Source organism: Scylla paramamosain, chromosome 6 (genome assembly GCF_035594125.1).
Source record: "Scylla paramamosain isolate STU-SP2022 chromosome 6, ASM3559412v1, whole genome shotgun sequence".
Lineage (NCBI taxonomy): Eukaryota > Metazoa > Arthropoda > Malacostraca > Decapoda > Portunidae > Scylla > Scylla paramamosain.
The window spans coordinates 21,234,918-21,247,767 of NC_087156.1; the positions used below are offsets into that span (position 1 = coordinate 21,234,918).

The following is a 12,850-nucleotide window of genomic DNA, read 5'->3' on the forward strand; positions in this document are numbered from 1 at the left end:
CCCTATGGTGGTGCATCCCCTTAAAAACATTGCTAATTTCCTTATGGCCTTGTTTAAGTAAAGAAGAGCCCTATTTACATGCTTTTACAAATACTTTATTTGAAATTTAATAAAGGAAAGCAGAATGATGCATATTGTAGTGGGCCTCTTGCTACACTGTACACTTCTGCCTCCATATTGTCACTGCTGTGAAAAACAAAGATGTGTTTTATTAATCTAGTATCTTTCCTGCATTTTTACAGATAAACATGGCAGGTGTCTTGGAAGATTTCTTATTGGTCATGGTGAAACTATGGTGATGATGTTAACATGAACATGGTCACAGCATGAGTGTGGATGAGGGAGAGGGATGGCTGGGCAGCAGTGGGAAATGTACACATTTAGTCATCAAAAACATGGTATGAGTAAATTGACAACATGAGCAGGCAGAGGAAGAAATACAGATTGATATAGTGGGCATTGTGTGTCATGGTGAGCTATGCTGCATGTGATATTTGCATTGGTGGCAACCTGTGCAAAATAAAAATCTTCATACATTTCTTTTTGGCACCAATCTGCAAATAATTAAGTTTGTGAGTGTTGAACCCACAAATGTTGAGGGTAAGTTATATATGTAAAAGATTAACTACCAAAATCTCTTTCCCTTATTAGTAAGTACCTAATTCATAGTATGGCTGTCATAAACCAGGTGTGGTAAAATTTCAATACTTACATAATTAAATAATCTGTTACTTCATGTGTTGCTATTCTGATGTGAAACAAGTCACTTCAATTCATTTTTTTTTTTCTCATGTACAGTCACACCTTGTGATTTGAACATCCTTCAATTTGAACAGGGTTGGTGAACAAATTTTGTTCTCCAGTTTGAATGCTGTCCTCCAATTTGAACACAAATACCAATTCAAACAATGCCTCTTGGCCAGTCTTCTTGTATTCCTCCATCCCTCCCCATATCCTTCATCCCTCTATCTGTCCCACCCACCCTCCTCCCTCTGCTCATATATCTCTCTCTCTCTCTCTCTCTCTCTCTCTCTCTCTCTCTCTCTCTCTCTCTCTCTCTCTCTCTCTCTCTCTCTCTCTCTCTCTCTCTCTCTCTCTCTCTCTCTCTCTCTCTCTCTCTCTCTCTCTCTCTCTCTCTCTCTCTCTCTCTCTCTCTCTCTCTGTAATTTACTCTCATTCTCTGTATGTCCCTACCTCCCATTGTTCCTTTCCTATCCCTTCCACTTTCATTTGGTCTGAAACCTCCCTCCATGCCACATTCCCTCCCCCATATCTGTCAGAGATAAGAGAGAAGGGAGTGATACCTCACTCTCCCCCCCCTCCCCTAGTTCATTCTATGCCATTTTCACTTCTTACTTTTCTCACTCTTATCTTTTCTCACTCTTTCTCACTTGTGTAATTCCATTTCCATTCTGTTTTGCAATTCTCAAGATTGTTCTTACTTTTAGAGAGAGAGAGAGAGAGAGAGAGAGAGAGAGAGAGAGAGAGAGAGAGAGAGAGAGAGTGGATTTTAGTGTGAAATTAAAATTGTGTTCACTACAAGGACTGTTTTCAAGACTGAAGATGGCAGGAACTTCTGATGACTCATTTTGAGGTTGATGTTTATATACAATGGTATTTTGTGTAAAATTTTAAAGTCATTGTTTTGTATCTGACATATAGGACAACTCATTTTTTTGTGTCTTTTTTAGGATGATTTAAGTGGTGTCTTATACTCCAAAATATATGATACTTCATTTTTTCTTTTACTGTATTTTTTTTCTATAATTTAGGTTAATTTCATTCAGTTCTATGCCTAGGACACAACATAAACCCATAAAAGAATAGGGGAATTTTGGGATCTAAAACTGATTTTTTTTTTTTACACTAATTTGAATGGGATAAATTGCTTCCTAATTCAAACATTTCCAATTTGAACAGCCCAAGAGAACCAATTAAGTTTGAATCACAAGGTACCACTGTATTACAAGAGGAAACAATACAGAGCAGAAGCCTTGTGTTGACCCAGTGTGTTGCTAGTCAAACAGGCACCAGTACTGTAGATTTAATTGGCTTTGTTTTGCCTGCAGTAACCAGAGCTGTTGGGGCACCATGCATACTCTCATTGCTGTAGTAGCATATTCACTGTAATTATATTATGAAAGGCTACATTGAAATTTTCAGTTGACTGTAGTTCATGATGCTGTATTATCAGTATTTGCACTACTGACTATAATATAGTGCATATGTAGTGTAAAAGTTAAGCTTTGCATTTCTTTTCATTATGCTTGGTGCTTTTTTTTAATCTTAAATCCTTTGATCTGTTGGCAATCGAATAACAAAATCTGACAATTAGATTAGATTTTTTCATAGATCAGAGTACTTAAGATTAAAGAAAATATGCTAAACTTTCTTCTTTCTTTCTTTTTAGAAAAGTGGGGATAGAAGGATATAGTGAGAAATATTGAATTATAGTAATAGTTAACAGTGTGTGGGCAGTCCACGTTGCTATTGTTGATTGTGTAGGTAAAAATTTGTTCTTTCCTTGCTCATAGACACCTTGATACAGCTAGGTTTGAGCTCCCAACCTAGAAGCCTGCAGCTGGATGCAAGTGTAGGTGTAGTTAGTAACATGTTTGTGTGGTGATTAGCTAGGATGCTAAACTTAGTGAAAGTGAATGCACTGTGTTACTAGACTATTGATGGTGACTCTATAGGTATACACATATGATAGCTAATGTAAACAAAAAAAAAAAAAAAAAAAAAAAACTGACACTTTTATAGGATATATATATATACATATATATCATGCTAAATAGGGATAATAGGCCATTAACGTTAATGGCTTGCCCTTTAACGTTATTGGGCAAGAGAATTTTGGAAAGTAAGGTTAATGATCAGGTTAGGTTAATGTTACTGAGCAAGCTATTAACATAAATGGCCTATTATCCCTGTTGAGCACATCATTATCAATATCTTGCTGTTTTCTTACATTATTAATTTGACAATAATTTGTATATAAATTATGTCCAATGATACATATAGTAGTAATGCATACTGTATGTTCCATTGGTAATAAGCATTTTAAATACAAAGTCCCTCTAGTCTATATGGTCTTGATCATGGGACACTTAGTTAACAAACTTTCAGCACAAACTGGTCACTTTCCATATGATGCTATTATTACAGTATGGTATTTGTATGTATTAATATATAGTGTACACATTGCAGTAATAATGTCAGTCAAGCTCAAATTACAGTCTAGTGTACAAACACTTCCTCAGGACCTCAGTTATGCACATATGTAATAACTTTTGGTTAATTTTTGTGGTAATGAAAAAGGTGTCTTCAGTATCTGCATATAGAAAAGTGAGCTGAATTCATAGGAGGTGGTGATGAGAAACTGGTAAATATTTTTGAAACCAGGAAGATATGTAAAGAGAACATAGATCAAATGAAAAGTAAAATTATTAAAAATTATCAGGCTCTGATAAAGATCAGTCAGTGTTAAAAGAATGCAAGGAGATTATGGGTGAACTGTTAGTAAATGTTTTTGGAAATAAGCAGATTTGGGAGAGGAAAATGAAATATTAAGAGTAGACACTGCCAAAATTTGGCTAATATCTACTACTCAAGCCAGTTTCCAAAATCCACCCCAAAAATAGTTGAGCATGTCACTCAGTTTCTTTGATAGTCTTGTAGCAGTACATGATTGGTTTTTCCCTCCAAATATATTAATTTACATTTTCAATTTTGATGTCACCCACCTTGCAGAATCCTTCATTTTCTATTCATTATTCATATGTGTTTAATTTTAATTTTTTTTATTATAGTCATACTTATCAATTCTCTCTGTGACAACCACACACAGCACATCTCACTGTAATGTTAGTGTTGTTATATGGCAGTTAAATTCCTTTATTCCAGAGAATGTATCTCTTTTCATAATTAGGCATATACTATATTAATTGATATTATAGATAAGTCATTATCATTATGATAATTGATAAGTGAAGCAAGGTAAATGCAATGGTACTTCCAGAGTTAAACATCTGGCAACAGTTATAAACAAAGCTAACTAACCCTGGAATAAGGCATAATATTTATTAATTTTAATATTTCTATTGAAAAATTGAAAAAAACAGAAAAGATATTCCTAAATATATTTAAAAAAACGCATATGCTATATGAGGAAAATATCTTGAGAGGCTTGTTCATACATGTGATGACATGATGACATGAATATGAGTGCTAAACACCAGAATATAATTGTTATAATTTACATTATAACATTTTTGTTACAGTCAACTGCATATTTTACCATAAATTTTATCCTGATATTTGTCATTGGTTGCAATATAATGTCTTTGCATATTACAGTATAAATTCTTTCTTCCATTCATATCAGTTGTGACATTTGCAATGGTCTGGAAAAACTGCCAGATTCACCACCCAACTTAATTTTACTTAAAAAACTCTGTATGCTGGTAAAAAAAATCTTTATATCATTTGTGTGTTATCAAACCAACTAAGAGAATATTAGGAACATTTTTAGTAACCATCTTTAACTAGAGAGCAAGAAATGTGGCAGAACATGCTAAATACTACACACATTATCTCAAGTTTGGGATGTATCATCACCTTGGGATGAATGCCATTTTTTTTTTTTTCAATTAAGTTTATTTTATCAATTCAAGTTATACAGTTAACATTAAACATTAAGTCCTGAATCTTAGCAGGACACTGGCAAAGATTGTCTGTTGACATTATCTTTCCCAACATCTTCTCTGGATTGCCACTTGTCTGTTGACATTATCTTTCCCAACATCTTCTCTGGATTGCCACTTGTCTGTTTACATCATGTCTCCTACTTTCCTCTTCGGAAATACAGCTCATCCTTCCCTTGATACTTTATATTTCTTTCGTGATAGACCATGTATAGACCGAGGTTTTACAACAGCACTGCAAACTCGTATCTTCTTCCTTAGGCTTTTTGGTGTGTTGGAGAAGTCATTGTTTCTGATGTTGGCCAATCCTTAACTGTCACAATATTCCCACAGCACAGATAATATTTGCTCAATTCTTTTTGGGATTTGGCTGATAAAATATTAATCCCTGTAGAAACCAGTGAAAAATGTTTCTAGCAAAATAGGTAGCAGGAGATTAGAAATAAATGTGAAAACACCAAGAGTCTAGTTGTATTTAGTTTGTAATAACTGTTCTATAGAGTGTGCATCACCAGATCTTATGGATACTGTTAACCTAATACACTTAGGATTAATGTTTTGTAGCATATACACCAAAATGTATCACCAGAGGTGATTTCAGAATGTGCATCTGTAGAGAACTCTGTGAGCATATACCGAGTTCTATATTAAAGCAGCTGGCAACCTCTGGCAGCTCAGACAATTGTGAATGCCCCAATTCATATGAATAAATTTATTTAAATTCAATTCCAATTCATTTTGATGTTTGATTTTTTTTTTCTGTCTTGTTTGATTTCAGTTCATGCCTTTTGAACTTCAATTCCAATTTAAATTCCAATTTGATTAATAATGAACAATAACTCGATGTAAGGGTTATAGTTAACTAATATCTCTGTCAGAGGAAACAATGTATTGAAACCAGAAATAAAACAAACCATGCACTAGGATTCATCCTTTGGATTGTTAAAAATTGAATAGCTATAGTTTTTTTTTTTTTTTTTTTTTGAGGGGTTCTGGTTCTGGTAAAAAAAAAAAAAAAAAAAGGCCAACTGAGATGCCAGTCCCAAAAGAGAACAGCCAAATGGATTATCCAAACTTGAATGATGTGTCTTAAAACCTCCCATTTGAAAGAATTTAAATCATGGGAAGGGGAAAATACAGAAGCGGACAGGGAGTGTCAGAGACTACTCAGAATGCCTAGCTTCAAGGAAGCTGTTTTAGATAGAAACTTCACTTCAGTTCAGATTATTAGGAAAGGACAGACTGAGGATGTTCATTTTAGAGAGGGGGATAATTGAGTGTTATTGAAGAAGAGGGGATAGCTACATGGATGGTTGTGTTGAGTTGACAGATGGAGGAATTTGGTTTATGAGGCATTGAAAGATACTAAGTTTGCTCTGCCTCAGTCAGAAATTTTAGAAACATTAGAAGTCAAGCATTCTATGACTTCCCTGCATGAGTTATTTAATTACTGAATGTTTGGGTGTGTGCTAAAAGGCATGATAAGATTCAGAGTGGTATTGACAATGGAAGAGTGAATAGTTTGACTTAGAATTGATGAACTCTATCAGTTCTATCTATTGACTCTATCAAATGCTTCTGATATGTTTAAAGCAACAAAAAAAGTTTCACCAAAATCCCTAAAAGAGGTTGACCATTAAGGAAAGCCAGAAGATCACCAGTAGAGTGGTCATGATGGAACCCATACTAGCAGTCAGATATAAAGTTGTGAAGTGACTGATGTGTAAGAATCATTGTGTTGAGGATAGATTGAAAACTTTATAAAGGCAGGAAATTAGAGCAATAGGAGGGTACTTTGAAGAGTTAGAGCAGTCACCCTTTTTAGAAACAGGCTGAATGTAAGCAAACAAACTTCCAGCAGGAAGGAAAAGTAGATGTTGATAGAGCTGGAAGAGTTAAATCAATCAAGGTGCAAGCACGGAGGCACTGGTTTCGAGAACAATAGGGGGAATCCCATCAGGTATGTAAGGCTTTCAAGGATTAAGGCTAATGAGGGCATAAGAAATATCTTTAATAAGAGGCATGAAATAGTCAGAGGATAAAGGAGAGGGAGGAACAAGCCTTGAATCATTCAAAATGGAGTTTTTAGTGAGGTTTGAGCAAAAACTTCATTTTTTCAGAGAGATGACATGGCAATGGTGTTATGAAGTTGAAATAGAGGAGAAAAAGGTGAAGAAAAAAGTTGTTGGAGATTTTTTTTTTAGATATCCGTAAGAATATTTATAACAATGATCAACTCCAGATTATTGACCTGGATCTAAATGTTAGTGTAGTCAGTAGGGTGCTTTGATATAAAATTAAACACATTTATGGACAGAGGTAACAGATGAATATAGATTTGTATGTTTAATTCAAGGATTGTCATGTATAGGCCTAATATAGTCACTGCAGGCTGAACATATCTAGAAGCAACGTTGCATGCCTCTACCCCCTTTTAATGGGGCATCTGATTAGTGCACTTATAATGTTTATAATGTTCATACTATTTCCTAAAATTTTAATGCTTAGGATATTTTATCACTTTATCAGTTAATTTAACTAATTTTCAGAAATATCAGTTAGAAAACAGTAATAATATCAAAGTATTAATCCTCCAAAAAAATAAGGGAAACAAACATGTCAGTGATAGTGTAAGTCATGGCAAAAATTTATTTTGAACAAAGCATACTATATTTATTTCATATAGAATGTCAAACAAAAATAAAATAAATCTCAATTAAATGGTTCACATATTCTGTTTTACTGTTGGTAATAACTAACTTGCATTTTCAATGCGCTTTTCACTTATTACACAGTAAGCAAAAGAAATTAGATAAATGAACTCTTTATTACTCATGTTAAGTTGAATAACATGGATCAGCACAGAGTTACAGCCATCCTTCCCCATTCATGTACTAGTGACTGTTAATGTTATCCACCCATCATCTTACTATCACCTGCTATGCTAAGAGTTGCTGCAAACAGCCAAGTTGGTTATCACAGTGGGCAAATTTTTCTGTGGATCTCTGGATTTTAATGTACATGGACCTACTACTGTGGTATTCCAATTATATGAGGTGTAATCAAAAAGTATCCAACCTTGAATTTGTTAGCACAAAGTAATAATGCATGAGTATTAGGGTATTAGGTGGCCGCATCCTTACTGAGCATGAACAAAAATGTTCGTGTCTGTAGATGGCATTAGTTGCCTGCAGTGATGCACTGAGTACAGACATGAAGAGCATGCTGTGTGATTTTTCTTTTTAAGTCAAAAATACTGTATTAAATTGTGCCAAAAACTTGGTGATACACAAGCCCAGACTGTTGAGAAGATTCAGAAGGCCTTTGGAGATGATGCTATGGGGAAAACACAAATAAAGGAGTGGTACAACCGGTTCAAAGATGGTTGCATCTCAGTGGACAGTGGGCCACGTTGTGGCAGACCATCGACTAGCAGAAATGACGAGATGATTGCAAAGGCTTAAAGAAAAGTCTATGAAGACCATCATGTGGCTATTGAGGAGACTGTTGCTGAAGTTGGAATCAGCCATGGGTCAGTTCAGCAAATTATAGCAGAAGATTTGTTCATGAGGAGCATGTCGGCCAAATTTGTACCAAAGTTGCTGTCTGACCAGCAGAAAGGAAATCTCCCAGGACATGCTGGAGTGTGCTAGCCAAGATCAAAACTTTATGAACACTATCATCACTGGCAGGGAGACATGGATGTACAGCTATGACCCTGAAAAAAATTGCAATCATCCCAATGGAAGCATCTATCCTTGCCAAGACCAAAGAAAGCAAGACAGGTGTGCAGCAGTGTTAAACTGATGATGACCAGTTTTTTTTTTTGACTACGGAAGTATTGTGCATCATGAATATGTACCACAAGATCAGACAATTAACAAAAAATACTACCTGAGGGATCTTCGCTGCCTTCATGAAGCTGTATGGCAAAAACGACACGACCTGTGGGTAGCAAGGAACTGGCAACTCCACCATGACAACACACCCACTCATTCCGCCCACATTGTCCAAGTCAAGCATAACACACCACTTGTTTGTCAGGCTTCCTACCACCCCATAGACTTGGCTCTGTGTGACTTTTGGGTATTTCCAAAGCTCGGAAATACATTCAAAGGGAGAAGATTTCAGTAAACAGAGGACATTAAGCAAAATTTGATGGCACATCTCTACAGCATCCAAAAAAAATAATTTCCAGAAATGTTTCCAGCAGTGGCAGGAATGCCGGCAGAAGTGTGTAGACTCCAAAAATGAATTAAATACTTTGAAGGAGACTAAATAAAAATTGAGTTTTTTTAATATTACTTGTTCTTTGGCCAAAGATTGGATACTTTCTGACTACACTTCGTACTTGCCCCATCCTCTCTTGTATCATAATCTCATCTGATATATTTCCACAAAAACAAACATGGCTAACATATCTCACTACATCCCAATTTTCTCCCAGAGTGCAGTTGCTTTTGGCTTAATTAATGACATAATTTACTGAAGCATTGGAAAAGAAAAGAATATGGAAACAAATTGTTTATGAAAGGAGAAACACAATGAAATGATATAACTGTTGCAGGAGCTGTGTCTCAAACATGAACAAAGCTACAAATAGTGAATGAAAATCAGCAGGAGCCAGTTTTATGAAATTTTGAGCCATATACAACTAACAATAGTCAAGAGACAGAAAGACAAGGATACTTTGGGATAGCTCAGGATGATTTCTTTTATGTTGCTGCTTCTGATGATTATTTTTTGTGTGCCATGTGTGTTAATATGGTATCTAAGTAAAATTGTTGTTCTTCAGTAAAACTTACCACTTCAAATACATACAGTCTTTAGTACAGTGAGTTGCTGGGGAAAATTTTCACAATTCCTGATTCCGTTTAAGTTTTGTAGTTTTCCCATAGGATGTTTTGTTTTTGTTATGCATTTTTCTTAAATAGTGGGCATGCCCTGGTATGCCTTATGCATATTTTAGCAATCTTGACTCTAGTTCTCGTAGCCCTTAAATGATGAGTGTCTTCTGGGAACCTCTTGTTCTCAGTCATATTTTTAATATTTGACTGAAAATCATGAAAGAAATACCCTATAAAGTGCTAATCCTCCCTAAATGCAATGCTGTTATTGTCTGAGTCATTGGTGTTCTAGCTCAGCTGGGATTAGATAATAGTGATAATGTATCAACTCATGCTCCACAAACTTGGGGCCTTAATAATGTATCAACTCATGCTCCACAAACTTGGGACCATAATAATGTATCAACTCATGCTCCACAAACTTGAGGGGCATAATAATATATCAACTCATGCCTCACAAACTTGGGGCCATAATAATGTATCAACTCATGCTTCATAAATGTGGTGGCCTGTGTGTGTTTGTTACACTGGGTATGCAATGGCTACAGCTCATATGGCCACAGTTCCATCTTGTCTTACCATTCAATCTGTCCTGCACTGCTCTCCCCACATCTTGATGGAAATGTTATTCAAAAAATATTTAGTGTCTTAAGAGTGGAAAAAACTCGCTTATGTTTACACTTAGACTTGCATCAAGATAAGGGCAAATCACTTGTCTCCTATCCTTACTGTGTATGTGTACTGGCTTCTGTTTGATATAAGGTGGGAAGGCCTATGATGCATACAGCATAAGTCCCATCTTTTGGCATCCAAAGTTTCAGAAAGTCTGATGTTTTAGCACTTTTGCAAAGTAGTCCCATTCCAAAAGTCACCTGATCTTTTGGCGTCTTCCAAAAGGTATTGGATTATGGCAAGTTTAAAAATGGTGCCAGAGTGCCAGAATTGTCTGCTGTCATGTGTAGGCTCTAGCACTAGCTACAACATCCTTGGGTGTGATGGTGTGAGTGGTGTATTTAAGAATATTTTTGTTATAAACTTGGAATATATAAATAAAGTACTAGACTAAGGAGAATATTAGTGATCCAAAATGCAAGAGGTACGGAGTAAAAAAAAAAATAAGAGTATAAAAATGAGTGTGTTTACACTGTCATGTTTGTCTTTCCACTTTTTGTGACTGATTGCATTCAAAAGTGTGGGGAAATGCTCAGTGACGAACATTACTCTGGCTTTACAGCACCATAATGTACATACTCGTATATATTTTATTGCACATGGCTGACAAATATAATACATTTTAGAATGCATTCATCTTTTGTCTGCAAGCCCAAATCTGCAGACACCATCATTTGGCAAATAAATGAATAAATAGTAGCCTATGTTCTTATTTATTCATTTATATAGCTGATGATACTCACACCTGATCTTTTGGCATATTCAGTGTTTTGGCACCTATCTAATCCAGTTCATGCTGAAACAGGACTTTTACTGTATATGCATACCCATTGCATCATCCGTCACTTAAGGGTTTTATGTAAATAGCATCCATATGGCGAAATAATCCTCACTCATTTTTATACCTGTAGTCCCTAATAGTAAAAAGACAATGAAAAAAAATCACAATTTAACTCTTCTTTACAGTGATGTATTGTTTATTGAAATTGGTACTGTAGTGACAAAGTAGATTGAAAAAAGAAAAAAAAGTTTTGAGATATTGAGATTTAAAAGGCACATGGCTTTTAAACTTTTTTCCCTAAATTTGTCCACCTGTGCATTTTTTTCCCTGTGTTGTTTAAAGGTTCACCATTTTTCAATAAAGGTTAGAGATGGTGTGGGCCACCACAAGAAATGAGAGGACCCATATCATTGCTCTTGGGCAAGTAGGAGTCAATATCAATGAGGTTGCTGTCCATGTTGGCCGCCATAGAGGAGAAATTTTTCTGCAGCTTTGGTAGGCTTCAGTTTTTGATGAAAACTGAAAGCACTCATATTCTGACATGTTATGCAGCAGTTCTGAATGTTCCTTCTTGATTTCCCAGGATAAAATGAATGGATTTCTTATTAAAGTATGCCCTATGAGTGCATCAGTCTCTAGTAGTCTTTCCCTGCTTGCCAGGCTGAGGTTTGGGGAAGGGAACCTCATTCTTATTCAGACCTTTGCTGGTAGCAAGGATGCAAACAGATAGTGGCTCTATGGCAGCCATCACTGATCTTGACTCCTGTCTGCCCCAGGGCAATGATATGCACCCTCTCCACCTTGCTTATGGTGGTCCAGACCATTTTTGTAGTTTTGGTGAAAAATGGTGGATCTTTATAGTGTATGAGGGAAAAACATGTTGGCAGCCAAATTTGGGTACACAAGTACACAAGTACCCTTGAGGTACTGAGTCATTGTCATCATGTGATCACACTATTATTGGGGAGTTGCAGCACTCACCATCTGGAACTAGGCAAAAGCATGTAGGTTTTACAGAGAATGGAGTCGAGAGCTATTAAGCAGTAATATTAAATAGTTGGTTGCAACTTCATCCACCAACACTTCTCAACTTATAAATGAATTACATTCCTTATGGCTGTTTGTAAGTCATGATGTTTGGAAGTCATTAATTTGTAAAATATTTTAGGTGTACAATACCTTTTTGAGTTTTTTGCTTGCTTTCTTCCAAAGCTCTAGTGCTAAACTCAAGGATTGTGAAACTTGGGTATTGAAAACACTAAAAAATGGCTGTTTGTGCCAGCCATATAGCCTAGCATTGTGTGAGTCTATGTTTTTGTCTTCACATTCGGGGTGATGCAGCAGTGTGGCTGCAACTCAAGTACATGTGTTTTGTCCTCACATTCGGCATGACACAGCAGTGTGGCTGCCACACAGTGTGTTTTGTTCTAACATTTGGCGGTGTGGTGCCTTCACATTTAGAATTGTGAGTGTGTGTGTTTTGTCTTCATATTCTATGTGATGAAGCGGTGAAGTGCCATCACATTTATAACTATGTGAGTGTGTTTTGTCCTTGCACTTGGAGTGACACAGCATTGTAATGGGAAGTGTAAATGACATTGTGTCTCTTGATCCTGATCTTTATGATGCAGGTGACGGGATTTCTCCTTAGCCAGTCCTCGTGTCTCAATATGTAAAAACATTTGGAGATACAATAGTATCATGATAAAACTCAAAAGGAACCATGTTTACACACTACCACATTACTGCAATGCTGCACCACTGCATTGCCGCACCCCTGCATCATGCCTAATGTGAGGACAAATCACACACTCACACAGTGCTAAGCTATGTGGTATGTTTGT

At 36.0% G+C, this 12,850-nt stretch overlaps 1 protein-coding gene across 9 annotated transcripts in view; it reads left to right on the forward strand.

Annotated features, from left to right (window-relative positions):
- Positions 1 to 12,850, forward strand: part of LOC135101386 (YTH domain-containing protein 1-like) — a 91,888-nt gene that overhangs the window by 38,518 nt on the left and 40,520 nt on the right. Inside the window, exon 10 of one of the 9 annotated variants that reach the window (XR_010269250.1) lies at positions 243 to 9,212. The exons of the other annotated variants lie outside the window; for them this stretch is intronic. The gene's annotated coding sequence lies outside the window, so the exon portion shown is untranslated. Of the gene's footprint in view, positions 1 to 242; positions 9,213 to 12,850 lie in introns of those variants that run through there. 9 annotated transcript variants of the gene reach the window in all.